Genomic DNA, 13,929 nt, shown 5'->3' on the forward strand with positions numbered 1-13,929 from the left:
AAGTCAGGCATGCAAAAGGACTCAAAGAGAAGTAATTCATACACAATTTAACTTTCAAAAGATACAGGAATGATTTTCTTGCTTACGCCAAACAGCTTGCATTTACTTCAAGAGTTAGAGTGGAAAAGTGAAAATATGAAAAATAGAGACAGCGAGTAAGTTAGATCAAATGATCCAGGATGAAGATGGCCGTATGGACTATAACGGTTATACTAAATCATATCAGTCTTTAGCCATCTATCTACACCCCTATGTAATCCTAATTGGTTTGGGTTAAAATCAAATGAGTTTGATTTGACGGTTAGCTGTCAGTCTTTAATGTGCAACATTAACGTGAAATGTTTCATAAATGAATTCTTGTATGTGTTACGGAATACGATTCTATGCTGTTATCGTGACCAGTTTGAACTGGTCTCTTGCTGACTTAGCTGTTATAACAATAGCGCCTTCACGTTACCGTGCCGTTGCTGTGCTGTTGCTATGGAGTCTGCCCTGTCCTTGGACACTGTCTTGAAAAATGCATTCATTAGTTCAGTTAAAGTGTTTGTTTTAATCTCTACTGCTTTTGCATGTATCCGGTTCTTTTGTGTTTCTGTTGTTTTTATGTTGTACTGTCTTGCTAGGATAATGGAACTTAGTAAAGTGAATTATGCTGTGTTATGCTGTTTTGTAAGCTGTATGTTTTGAGATGACCTGAGATTATGAGAGTGTTGAAATCGTTAATTTAAAATGGGTCAAACTGGGGCTTAATATTTATCCTAAATCTTTTACCTATCAGGTGTATTAGGAAATAGTCGACTTCTACAGTCCCAACTTTTGAACAATCGAAGTGAGATATATCAAAATAAGATAAAATACACCATTAATGCGATAGGATAGGTAAAAGCGCAAAGAATAACTCATTCACGTTGTCATTGCAGTTTTAAACAATAGAGTGGACAAGCATTGCATTACAAGCATTTCAGCAAAAATTATTATAATTCTTAAAGAATTACTATTATAAAATTGAAGAAAGATGTAATTTGGAAGGTGAAATTAACAATTTTAAAGGACACTGCAAAATTTTGACAGATAGTCTTGCAGTTTATAATTTAAACCGAAGCACAAACGTGAATGTTAGTTCTGATTCTGGAGTAAGTACTCTAAGCAACATAGTTCCAAATCCAGTTTCACCTCCAAATTCAATTTCACTAACAATTCCTGTTTCTCAAACAGTTGCGCAATCAGCTCCAATTCCACAGCCTCTCAAGTGTCTTCTACACTGGTCCAGGCAACTTCAAAGGAAGGATTACCGGTGTTTATTTATATAGCTCTGCAAGGGTCCATTAACTCTGAAGTACTTCCTCTTTTGAGCAGGTGGTTTTCTAACTGCAGGTTTTTAATGAGGCTGTCTCATTCTTCTGAAGTGCTTCCTAGAAAGACCAGGTGCAGGGGCTGCATTCAGACAGGCCACCTGCTCTTTCCAGAAAACTCTTCAGAACAAAGAGACAGCCTTGGGCTATGGAGAAAGGTCTCTCACTTTCTTCTCACAAATCATTAATATTGACAAACTGGGGTGGCACGGTGATGCAGTGGTTAGCAGTGCAGCCTCACGGGAAGCAGGCTAGATCCTGGTCCTAGGTCACTGTCTGTGTGGGGTTTGCACATTCTCCCTGTGTCTGCATGGGTCTCATCCCCCACAACACAAAGATGAGCAAGGTAGGTGGATTGGCCACATTAAATTGCCCCTCAATTGGAAAAAAAAATGATATTGGCAAACTGAAACACAGTTTACAGATTTTAGGACTACAGACTTTCCCCTCACAGATATTTGATATTTACGAGCTGAAAGACATTTAAAAGATTTTCAAGGCGACAGATGGGAAGATGAGCCAGAAGATCCCCATCCCGGGAAAGACCCCCGAGCTGAACCCCTTCAGCCCAGCCCAGCCCAGCCCACCCCCGTCAGCCCAGCCCAGCCCAGCCCACCCCCGTCAGCCCAGCCCAGCCCAAACACCATCAACTCCCACCTCCTATAAAAGACCCCCCTGATCACACTGAGGCTAGTGTCGGGATGATACTGACTACCTTTCCCCCCCTTGGAGTTTAAGTGGCAGATTAGCATTGCCAAGGGGCCAGGCCTGGAGGGTGAAGGGTGAACTGAGCCGGGGGGGGGCACTGGGGTGGTGGCCTTGCCAGCGATTTGGGGGGGTGGGGCTGCAACATTATTCTGAGATCGGGGCAACCTTTTTAAAGGGTGCCCCGATCTGTTAGGAGCGGGACCTGTCAACGGGTTTAGACCTTGGCCCTCTAAGGTCTAACGTAGGACATGCTCCCTGGAAAGAAAAATTCTAAGTGCCATTGAATGGCATGTCAGCTTCAGTTTTAACACCAGCTGGAGACAGTCCCGATTCTCTGCTGATTCTAGATTGAAAGTGGGAGAATTTTGGCCCCTGTCTCCATATTAAAACATGCTCCCATGCGTGTCAGCGGACTGCAATTTGCACAGACCAATAAGTTTGGCCTAGACCATTGTTGCCCAATAGGTTCCCCGTTTGCCAAATGGGGTGAATTGGCTATAGACAAATGGCAAGTTGATGTTCTTTGTCAGGTGAGAGATCTTGAACAAATACATATTAGGAATCCACAGCAGCCCATTTGACTGAAGATAAGGGGCGGGATTCTCCGACCCCCCGCCGGGTCGGAGAATCGCCGGGGGCTGGCGTGAATCCCGCCCCCACCGTGTCCCGAAGTCTCCGGCACCAGAGATTCGGCGGGGGCGGGAATCGTGCCGCGCCGGTCGGCTGGCCCACCCTCGCCGATTCTCCGGCCCGCGATGAGCCGAAGTCCCGCTGCTGGCATGCCTGTCCCGCCAGCGTGGATTAAACCACCTTTTGAACGGCGGGACAAGGCGGCGCGGGCGGGCTCCGGGGGGGGGGGCACGGAGTGATCTGGCCCCGGGGGGGGGGGGGGGGGGGCCTCGCGGTGGCCTGGCCCACGATCGGGGCCCACCAATCCGCGGGCGGGTCTGTGCCGTGAGGGCACTCTTTTTCTTCCGCCTTCGCCATGGTCTCACTATGGCGGAGGCGGAAGAGACCCCCTCCACTGCGCATGCGCGGGGATGATGTCAGCAGCCGCGGATGCTCACGCGCCTGCGTGAACCCGCGTCGCCCGGCGAAGACCTTTCGGCCCCGGCTGGCGTGGCGCCAAAGGCCTTTCCCGCCAGCCGGTGGACCGGAAACCGCTCCGGCGCGGGCCTAGCCCCTCAAGGTGAGGGTTTGGCCCCTAAAGGTGCGGAGACGTCCGCACATTTGGGGCGGCCCGATGCCAGAGTGGTTCTTGCCATTCCATCACGCCGGGACCCCCCGCCCCGCTGGGTAGGGGAGAATCCTGCCCATCATTCCAGTCCCTGCCCGACACAACCTATGACCAGCAGGATGAACAATTCTTAGGATTAAAAACATTAGCCGCACTCCATTAATGTTTGTGGTAAAGTGTCCCCATGAAGATAATGAATGTCTGTTGGAGCGACGGTGGCATAGTGTAATTGTCACTGGACTAATAAATCAGAGTAATCCAGAGTACTCTGGGGTTCCAGGTTCAAATCCCACCACTGTAGATTCAATAAAAATCTGGAATTAAAAGTCTAATGATGACCATGAAACCATTGTCGATTGTCATAAAAACCCATCTGGTTCTATCATGTCCTTTAGGGAACAAAATCTTCTGTCCTTACCTGGTCTGGCCTACATGTGACTCCAGACCCACAGCAATGTGGTTGACTCTTAACCTCCCCCCTCAGGGCAATTGGGGATGGGCAATAAATGCTGGCACAGCCTGCGATACCCACGTTCACCCCATGAACGAATAAAACATATTTTAGTTGCTAAGATATGCTCTGGATGTGTGCACTAATACCCACCTTTCGTCATTACCTGTAGTGTTCAATTGTTCAATTATTCTGTATTTGATTATGCAAATCTGCTAACTGATCTGTGCTCACTGTGTTTGATTGGTTAAGCCTGAGTGTGAACAAAGTAAACCAACACCACAGAGTTGCTGTCACAGCGCAGTGCACTAATACCCACCTTAGGGATGGGTTTAGCACAGTGGGCTAAACAGCTGGCTTGTTAATGCAGAACAAGGCCAGCAGCGCGGGTTCAATTCCCATACTGGCCTCCCCGAACAGGTGCTGGAATGTGGCGACTCGGGGATTTTCACAGTAACTTCATTGAAGCCTACTTGTGACAATAAACGATTATTATTATTATCAGAAGCTGAGCTCAAAGCATGAATACAGGCATTTTCATAGAATCATAGAATTTACTTTGTTCAGTAAAGTCACATCAGCAAGGAGGCCATTCGGCCCATCGAGTCTGCACCGGCCCTTGGAAAGAGCACCCTACTGCAGCCCATGCCTCCACCCGGTCCCCGTAAACCAGTAACCCCACTAACCTTTCTGGACACCAAGGTGCAATTTATTTCGGCCAATCCACCTAACCCGCACATCTTTGAACTGTGGGAGGAAACCGGAGCACCCGTAGGAAACCCACGCAGACACGGGGAGGATGTGCAGACTCCACACAGACAGTGACCCAAGGCCGGAATTCAACCCGAGTCCTCAGCGCTGTGAGGCAGCAGTGCTAACCACTTTGCCACCCTGTGACTGCAGCGATATTTTAAAGCTCTTGTAAATAAATCTGTCAACTCTGCATTGTTCTAGGGTATGTAAAATATACAACAAATCTCAGTTCATCTCTGAAAGACTTACAAGATTCACACAGGTCCTCTTGCATATATTTTGTATCATGTGGCGAATATGGCGACCTGATTCATAGAATCATAGAATTTCAGTGCAGAAGGAGGCCATTCGGCCCATCGAGTCTGCACCGGCCCCTGGAACGAGCTCCCTACTTCAGCTCACACCTCTACCCTATCCCTGTAACCCAGTAACCCCACCTAATCGTTTTTTTGGACACTAAGGGCAATTTATCATGGCTAATCCACCTAACCTGCACATCTTTGGACTTCGGGAGGAAACCGGAGCACCCGGAGGAAACCCACGCAGACACGGGAGAAAGTGCGAATTCCACACAGACAGTGACCCAAGCCGGGAATCGAACCTGGGACCCTGGAGCTGTGAAGCAACAGTGCTAACCACTGTTGCCAGGTGAATATCAAAACCCTATTGGACAAGACTGGCTTAGACTACCAATTATGAAGGCAACCCTCCCCCGAACCCCCCCCTATCAAGATGTTGGCTGCTTTTACCTTCCTCAAGGAAAACATTGACGAGACTAATTAGACCTGATCTCATCATTCGAACTCCCAGTCACCTCGCTCTGAATAGGTGAAGCCGCCAAGACTGTTGGAGCTGTCTACAGAGGATTAAATTGCAAGTTACCGAGCCTCCTTCCGACCGAAGACTGTGACAAAAATCGTGACCATCCAGATTGGAATATTGCCAAGGCGAAGCGGCAAAACATGTTCCAAAATATTAATGTTAAATCAAAAAACTTTTTCGGAGACAAAATATGAGTGAATACGAGCTTTGGTAGTACAACCATGAGTAATGATGCAATTTTCATCTGTGTCATCTCACATATGAAATACGTGATCTTAATATATTTTATAATGTTGGCAGGATAGCCAACTTTAACCGGCTGTCATTTATCACAATCCCCCCCCCAAAATAAAAAAATTGGTGAAGTAAACAAATTGCTGGTATGACTTTATTGAACAAAGTAAATTGATCTGCCAAGGCCTGCAGGGGAGGGAGGGTGTCTATCTGATAATAGTTATCTTTTCCAATCCCAGTCTTGAAGCGTGTAGACTGATGATCTACAATGTTTGTTTCCTCATTTGCGTTCCCCAGCGTGATTTTTTTATTTTTATTCAGCAATTCTTAGCCTGTACAGCTTGCTGGAAAATAATTTGGCACTTCAGTGTAAAATTCAAGTGGCGCATTAAACAATTTTTGTTCAAAATCCACTCTTCCGCTTGGCCGCCCCTGATGGACAGGATTGGCGCTAAGCAGCGGAGTGGAAAGCAAACTCTTTCTGAGATTGCTTTCTAATTTGTAACTCAGTGTTTTGTCTCTGTACGGTTCATGGAACAATGTGATCGCCAGAAAAATAGATGGTTGTTAGGAGGCAACCAGCAGCCGGTTGTGCAATGTTTCCAGTTTGCTGCAAACCGCAAATCTAACAAACTCATTAAATATTCTTTTTTTTTAAATTTAGAGTACCCAATTAATTTTGCAATTAAGGGGCAATTTAGCGTGGCCAATCCACCTAACCTGCACATCTTTGGGTTGTGGGGGCGGAATCCACGCAGACACGGGGAGAATGTTCAAACTCCACACGGACAGTGACCCGGGACCGGGATTCGAACCCGGGTCCTCAGCGCCGCAGTCCCAGTGCTAACCACTGCGCCGCCGTGCGGCCCTCGCGTTAAATATTCTTGTCGAAAGGAACTGAACCTTCTTTTCTAAAAAGATCGGACATCACTGCATATTTTAATAAAAGACACATGGCTTTATTGTAGAAATGAGGGTCTAGAAAATTATAGATTTAAGAATGGTATAATTGGCTGGAGTGTATTAACCTCTGTGACACTGGGAAGGTGTAACATTGGTGTCAAATCCAATCCTCCTTATTACAGAAAAAATGTTCCACAGCTTTCTGAAGAATGCAGCTTGTTAACAACTTTATATGGCAGGAGAGGGCCGGGGTGATTTAGAAATAAAACCATCACATAATGCAACTCCAATCAATTGCACGCACACTTTCCACCAATCTTATGGCTGGGTCGGGGTTGTTGTGTTGCGTGGCGCTTGTAAGGTGGGATACTTCATTCCAATTTTCAATAGGGGGCGATGGCGGTTCAGTAGTAATGCCACTACACTAGTAGTCCAGAGATCCAGGCTAATTGTCTGTGGACGGAGGTTCAAACCCCACCATGGCAGCTGGTAGAACTTCAATTCAATGAGTAAAATCTGGCATTGAAAGCTTGTCTCAGTAATGGTGCCCATGCCAACTATCATCATTTGTTAGAAAACATCATCCAGTTCATTAATATCCTTTAGGGAAGGAAATCTACTGTCCTTACTGTTTTGTTATGCTCTTGAGGTAGCATAAGCTGCTTCCTTGATGCACACTCTGACAAAGGAAGGTTCAGACTTGGAAATAGCTTTAACACATTTATTAAACTGTTAACAATTCTCCCACTTGGATTCGACGCTACTGTTAATCCTGCTATAGCTACTCAGACTGACTAACCAGTCTGCTACAATCCACGTGGTGGATGTGATGTGTTTCAAACAATCCTGTCTGTACTCACTAACTGTCTCCACTGGAAAGCGAAAAATCATGTGTGCTGTGTCCTTTTATATGGGGAGTCCGCTTGTGGTAGTGTCACCTCCGTGTGTGTCTTGACTGCCCATTGGTCGTATCCTATCTTACTGACCTATTGGTTGAATATCTGTGTGTCATGATGCCTCTGGTGCTCCCTCTAGTGTTTATCTAGTCTTAGTGTATTTGCATAACACCCTGTGTATTTACAGTGATGCATATCACCACACTTACCTGGTCTGACCTACATTTAGCTCAGTTGGCTGGCCAGCTGGTTTGTGATGCAGAGCGAGGCCACCAGCGTGGGTTGAATTTCTTTCCCAGCTGAGGTTATTCATGAGGCCTTCTCAACCTTGCCCCTCGCCTGAGGTGTGGCGATCCTCAGGTTACATCACCACCAGACAGCTCTCCCCCTCAGGGGAAAGCAGCCTGTGGTCATCTGGGACTGTGGCGACTTTACTCGACGTTACTACAATTCCATCATTAATCCATGTTGGCCATGCTGCAGAGTTCTCAATATAACACACTGACCATTTTGGAGAGAGTTATAGAACAAAGAGATCTAGGAATACAGGTTCATAGCTGAAGATGGAGTCGCAGGTGGACAGGGTGGTGAAGAAAGCATTGACATTGGTCAATGTTCTGACCAATAAAATAGGTTTTATTGGTCAGAACATTGAATACAGGAGTTGGGACGTCTTGTTGAAATTGTACAAGACATTAGTAAGGACACACTTGGAATACTGTGTACACTTCTGGTCACTCTATTATAGGAAGGATATTATTAAACTCGAATGAGTGCTGAAAATATTTACTAGGATGCTACCAGGACTTGATGGTTTGAGTTTATAAGGAGAGGCTGGATAGGCTGGAACCTCTTTCCCTGGAGCTTTGGAGGCTGAGGGGGTGATCTTCTAGAGGTCTCTAAAACAATGAGGGGCATTGATAAGGTAGATAGTCAACATCTTTCCCCAAAGGTGGGGGAGTCTAAAACTAGAGGGCGTAGGTTTAAGGTGAGAGGGGAGAGATACAAAAGGGTCCAGAGGGGCAATTGTTTCACACAGAGGGTGGTGAGAGTCTGGAACGAGATGCCAAAGGCAGTAGTAGAGGTGGATACAATTTTGTCTTTTAAAAGGCATTTAGGCAGTTATATGAGAAAGCTGGGTATAGAGGGATATGGGCCAAATAAGGGCAATTGGGACTAGCTTAGTGGTAACAACTGGGCGGCATGGAGAGGTTGGGCTGAACGGTCTGTTTTCATGCTGTAAACCTCTGTGACTCAATAACCATTGTTAATACTCCATATCCTGCTATTTCCTCTTGCCCATCCACACAGGAAGGCTCCTCTTTAACAAGTCAGTCCTTTCTGCTTCAACTGCTTTTGTGTGCTCTCATGTCCTTTAGGTTAGAACCTTCTTCCCACTACCTAGAAGGCGAACGCTGTGTCACAGGCCTGTTAAACGGATGCGCCAGGTCCGAGTTATGTGGTTGCTTGATTGACAAGTGTGCCACGGGTTACGGGGAGCAGACAGGAAAGGGAGATTGAGGCACCGATCGCATCAGCAATGGAGCAGGCTCAAAGGGAGCGAATTCTTGTGTTCCAGTCACATTTTCACCACTTTCTGTTCCTGGGATCATAAGGTTATAAGAAGTGAGAGCTGGACTCTGCCTTTTGGCCCCAGGAGCCAATAGGATCATACCTGCTCGGATTGAGACCTAAATTCTGCTTTCCTGCCTTCTCCCCCACAACCCTCGCCTCCCTTGTAAATCTAAAAACTGTCGAACTAAGCTTGGGATATATTCAATGACCCAGCCTCCACTGCTCTCTATGAAAGTGAATTCCACAGTGTATCTACATTAACCCCCTGTGTATTTACAGTGATGCATATCACCCTCTGAGGGAAAACAAATTCTTCCTTTTCTCCTTCTTAAATGGGAGATCATCCCCTTATTTTGAGACTGTGCTCTCGTGTTCCAGACATCCTCTCAGCATCCACCCCATCAGAACCTGATATGTTTCAACAAGATCACCTCTCATTCTTCTATACTCCAATGAGTACAAGCCCCACTTGTTCATATGACAACCCCATCAACCCAGGAATCTCTGTGAATAGAAATGCTTCCTCAATTCCTTGTTTGCTCTGTTAAGAGCCATCTGTGTGCTCTCTTGCTCTGAACTCCCCCACGAGTGCAGGAAGTTTATTTCACATCCATCCGCTGTGATTTCAAAGGCCTCCTTCAGTAGATTTGGCTTTTGTGCTAAATTAGCGTCTCGCCCAATCCCGCCTTGAACAAAGATGAAAGAATGATATCCCTCGTTATCCATGTTGTGTTGTGCTTCTTCACGTAGCATAAGCTGCTTCCTTGATGTATACTCTGACAAAGGAAGGTTCAGACTTGGAGATAGATTTAACACATATATTGAACAGTTAACAATTCTCCTACTTGGGTTTGACTCTCCTCCTAATCTAACTATAGTAACTCGATCTAACTAACCAGTCTGCTCTAATCCATGCGGTGGGTGTGATGCTTCCCTGATCTGCCCCTGTGTCTCTGAGTGTTGCCTATGGAAAGAGAAAGAGCATGTGTGCCCTGTCCTTTTATATGATACTACCACAAGCCCCCTTGAGGTAGTATCACCTCTGGGTGTGTCTTGACTGCCCATTGGTCGTGTCCTACTTTACTGACCTATTGGTTGAATGTCTGTGTGTCATGATGTCTCTGGTTCCCCCTCTAGTGTTTATTTATTCCCAGTGTATTTACATTAACCCCTTGTGTATTTACAGTGCCCTAGTGTATCTACATTAACCCCTTGTGAATTTACAGTGTCCATGTGTATCTACATTAACCCCCTGTGTATTTACAGTGATGCATATCACCACAATCCAATGTTCCTGAAACTTGCCAAACTTATCCTTTATCTTCATGGGAACATGCTAGTCTTGAATTCTAATCAACTGATGTTTGAAAGACTTCCACATGCCAGGTGTTGACTTACCATCAAACAGCCGCCCCCATTATTTATTCATCAATTCCTGCCTAATATTGTTGGAACCAGCCTTCCCCCCAATTTAGCACCTTCGCCCGAGGACTACTCTTATCCTTATTCACGAGTACCTTAATTATGGTCGCTATTGCCGAAGTGCACCCCGACTGAAACTTCAACTTCGAAAGAAAAGGAAAGAGAGAGCGAGACAAAGAGAGAGAAACAAAAAGAGAGAGAGGGGTGGGGGGGAAAGAGAAATGCAGAGAGGAGAAAAAGAGAGAGAAATATATATTGATATAAAGAGAGAAAAGGAGGGAAGAGTAATGGGTGGGAATCTCCTGCCTCCCCCCCCCCCCCCCCCCACCCCCCCAGTGATATCATGGTTGTGCTGTAATTCATTGACTGACCACTCGGAGACTCATTGGTTATATAAGTGAATGTTAGAGTCAGGTGACCTCAGACTGACTAGGGAGCTGGGAGAGAGGTTGCTTGTGCTGGTTCATTCTATTATTCATCTGTTGTTTTGTATATATTTGACCCACAGTCAATGTTAATAAATCGTTTATAGCGTTAGCTAAAAGCCTTCTTGTAATATAAATCAGGCCATCCGACAAGAACATTACACCCCCCCCCCCCCCCCTCGCCCGCCAGTGGAATCTTCCATTCCCACCGAAGTCAACCAGGATTTGATGGCTCAGCGCATCCGCTGCGAGGAAACCTGTTGCGATGGGCCAGATATTTCCAGACATGGAGCGAGGAGAGGGAAGGAGATATCTAGGGAGAGAGGGTAATATTTATAGAGAGATAATTAAAGAGAGAGGGAAGGAAGAAAAGGCATTTAAATAGTGCCTTTCATAATTTTAGGATGTCACAAAGCGGTTTACTGTTAATGAAGTACTTCTGAAGTGCAGTCACTGTTGCAACATTGTAAAGGCTCTACTGCTCCCCAAACACACGTAACTTCTGGGCTATAAAGTCTGACAGAAGCACCTTTACCATTCTAATTCATGACTGCGAATTGACTTTCACTACTATAAAAAGAAAATCACATTTATCCCTGAAGTTATGTTTGCACAGCACGTGTCAAACCCACCTCAACTTCAGTTTGAATAACCCACTAATAATCCTCGGCTAATCGCTCTGCAGCTCCTCAGAATTGTTCCTTCAAAGCAGTTAATTCTTACTGGGAGATGTTCCGCACTTGAGGCTGCAGTCGCTCAGACAGCAGACCTGTTTTAGTAACAGCCGCGGAAAGGACAGGACACGATGGGAGGTCACCACAACGATCAACGTTTTGCGTAGCGAGATCGGGACCGGCATATCAACGTGTTTGTAAGCGTGCTTCTGTTGAGATTGTTTCCCAGGTTTCCATTTGTTCAATTGCCTCTCACCAACTTTGATGCTTTTAAACAGGGGCCTGTGCAAACGATTACTCCCGCACTGTGAAGAAATGACAATTAGATGATGTTGCTGGAGGTAGAGGTGTTTGATAGCACTGGGTTTTCACTTAACGCTGACATCCCTCAATGGATTTCCTCCCCTCTCTCCTCCCCTGAATCTGTAAGAAGCCTTCCAACATCAGGTTAAAGTCCAACAGGTTTGTTTCTAATCACTGGGCGGGATTCTCCGACCCCCCGCCGGGTCGGAGAATCGCCGGGGGCTGGCGTGAATCCCGCCCCCGCCGGTTGCCGAATTCTCCGGCACCGGATATTCGGCGGGGGCGGGAATTGGCGGGCCCCCCCCGGCGATTCTCCGGCCCGCGATGGGCCGAAGTCCCGCCGCTGTCAACCCACGCCAGCCGGCGTGGATTGAACCACCTTTGGGACGGCGGGACAAGGCGGTGCGGGCGGGCTCCGGGGTCCTGGGGAGGGGGGGGGGCATGGGGCGATCTGGCCCCGGGGGATGCCCCCACAGTGGCCTGGCCCACGATCGGGGCCCACCGCTCCACGGGCGGGCCAGTGCCTTGGGGGCACTCTTTTCCTTCCGCCTTCGCCATGGTCTCCACTATGGCGGAGGCGGAAGAGACCCCCTCCACTACGTATGCGCGGGGATGCCGTGAGCGGCCGCTGACGCTCCCGCGCATGCACCGCACGGCAAAGTCATTTCCGCGCCGGCTGGCAGGGCACCAAAGGCCTTTAGTCCTGAATCTGGACTAGCGACAAATTGGCCTTCACTTTAGCAATCTGCGTTTAGCAAACAATTCTATGGTTTCCAGCATGTCTCTGGAAATTACTCCTTAAGTCAGATAGTTCTGAGCATCAGTCATATTAAATAAGGAACCCTAGCAGTTGTGAAACATCATGGTGCAGAATTATGTTATCTTAAAGCACAAAAGAAAGCTATTTGGTCCATTGTGTCAGTACTGACTGTTTGAAAGAACTATCCAATTAATTCACCTCCCTTCCTCTTTCCACAAAATTATGGCATTTCCTCCTCTTCAAGTTTTTGTCCAATATTGTTAGTAATTCTCCTCATTTAAATACCTTCATGATTTAAATCAATGAAAATGTGCCCTTTGCTCCGAGGAGGAAAATCCCAGTTTTGCCAAATGTTCCATCTAACTGAGGTCGCCCAGCCCTGATAGAATGCTAGTAAATCTCCTCTGCTAGCAATTGACATCCTTCCTAAAATTTTGGTGCCCACAAGACTCCACCTGGGGCCTCGCAGGTGTTTCGTTGAGGTTTAGCACAACTTCTGTGCTTTTGTACTTGAAGGAACTTTTTGGTGTCTTTAAGCTTTGTGTTGAGAATTGTGGGAGGTCCCCCGCGTCAAGCCATGCACTGACCAAAGAGGAAACGACAGCGAGGATGGTTTTTGAGAGTTGCGAATATGGAAGAGCACACTGACCACGCAATCACCTGTCGTTCTTCGGCCAGTGCCATAGGGTGATGTACATCCACTCAAAAGGGCAGACAGGGCTTCGTCCTCTGACAGTGCTGCACTTGCTCAGCGCTGCCCTGGAATGTCAATCCAGGCTATGTGCACAAGTCTCAGAGTGGAGCTTGAATCCACTGGGGCCACGAGAGTGAGGATAAGGAGGGTGGGAAGCCTTGCGATATATCGTGGAGACTGCTATTAAGGATGATCAACAGGTTCTGTACACTGCAGGACATGACATTTCCGTGCCATTGTAGAAAAAATGCCCAAGAGGGGAGAACCACCTGAAATGGAGGCGCTGTTGCAGCAAGGGGAACTGATGCTTCTAACTTTGCTCACAATTATTCCCGCCAAACCATCTGATGGATAATGACATGCCAATACTAACCTGTTTCAAATCCCTCAACATTCATCTATACAGGCCCACCAGAGGGTGCAGAGAAGATGAAGAAGGACGATGCCAGAAGGATATGTACATCAGGAAATGATTAACATGCTGGACTCTAACTTCTTGACAAAAGAAGGCTGAGAGCTGACATAATGGGGGCCAGAAAATGCATGAAATGTTTTGATGGAGTGGATACAGAGAGAATGTTTCCTCATCTGGGGAAGAGCAAAACTAAAGAATATTTAGTGTAAGATCATCCCCAAGAAATCGTCGGGAATTGAGAAGAAACTTCTTTGTGCAGAGAAAGGTGAGAGTGGGGAACTTGCTACCACAGGGAGCAATTGAAG

Source organism: Scyliorhinus torazame, chromosome 15 (assembly GCF_047496885.1).
Source record: "Scyliorhinus torazame isolate Kashiwa2021f chromosome 15, sScyTor2.1, whole genome shotgun sequence".
Taxonomy (NCBI): Eukaryota; Metazoa; Chordata; class Chondrichthyes; order Carcharhiniformes; family Scyliorhinidae; genus Scyliorhinus; species Scyliorhinus torazame.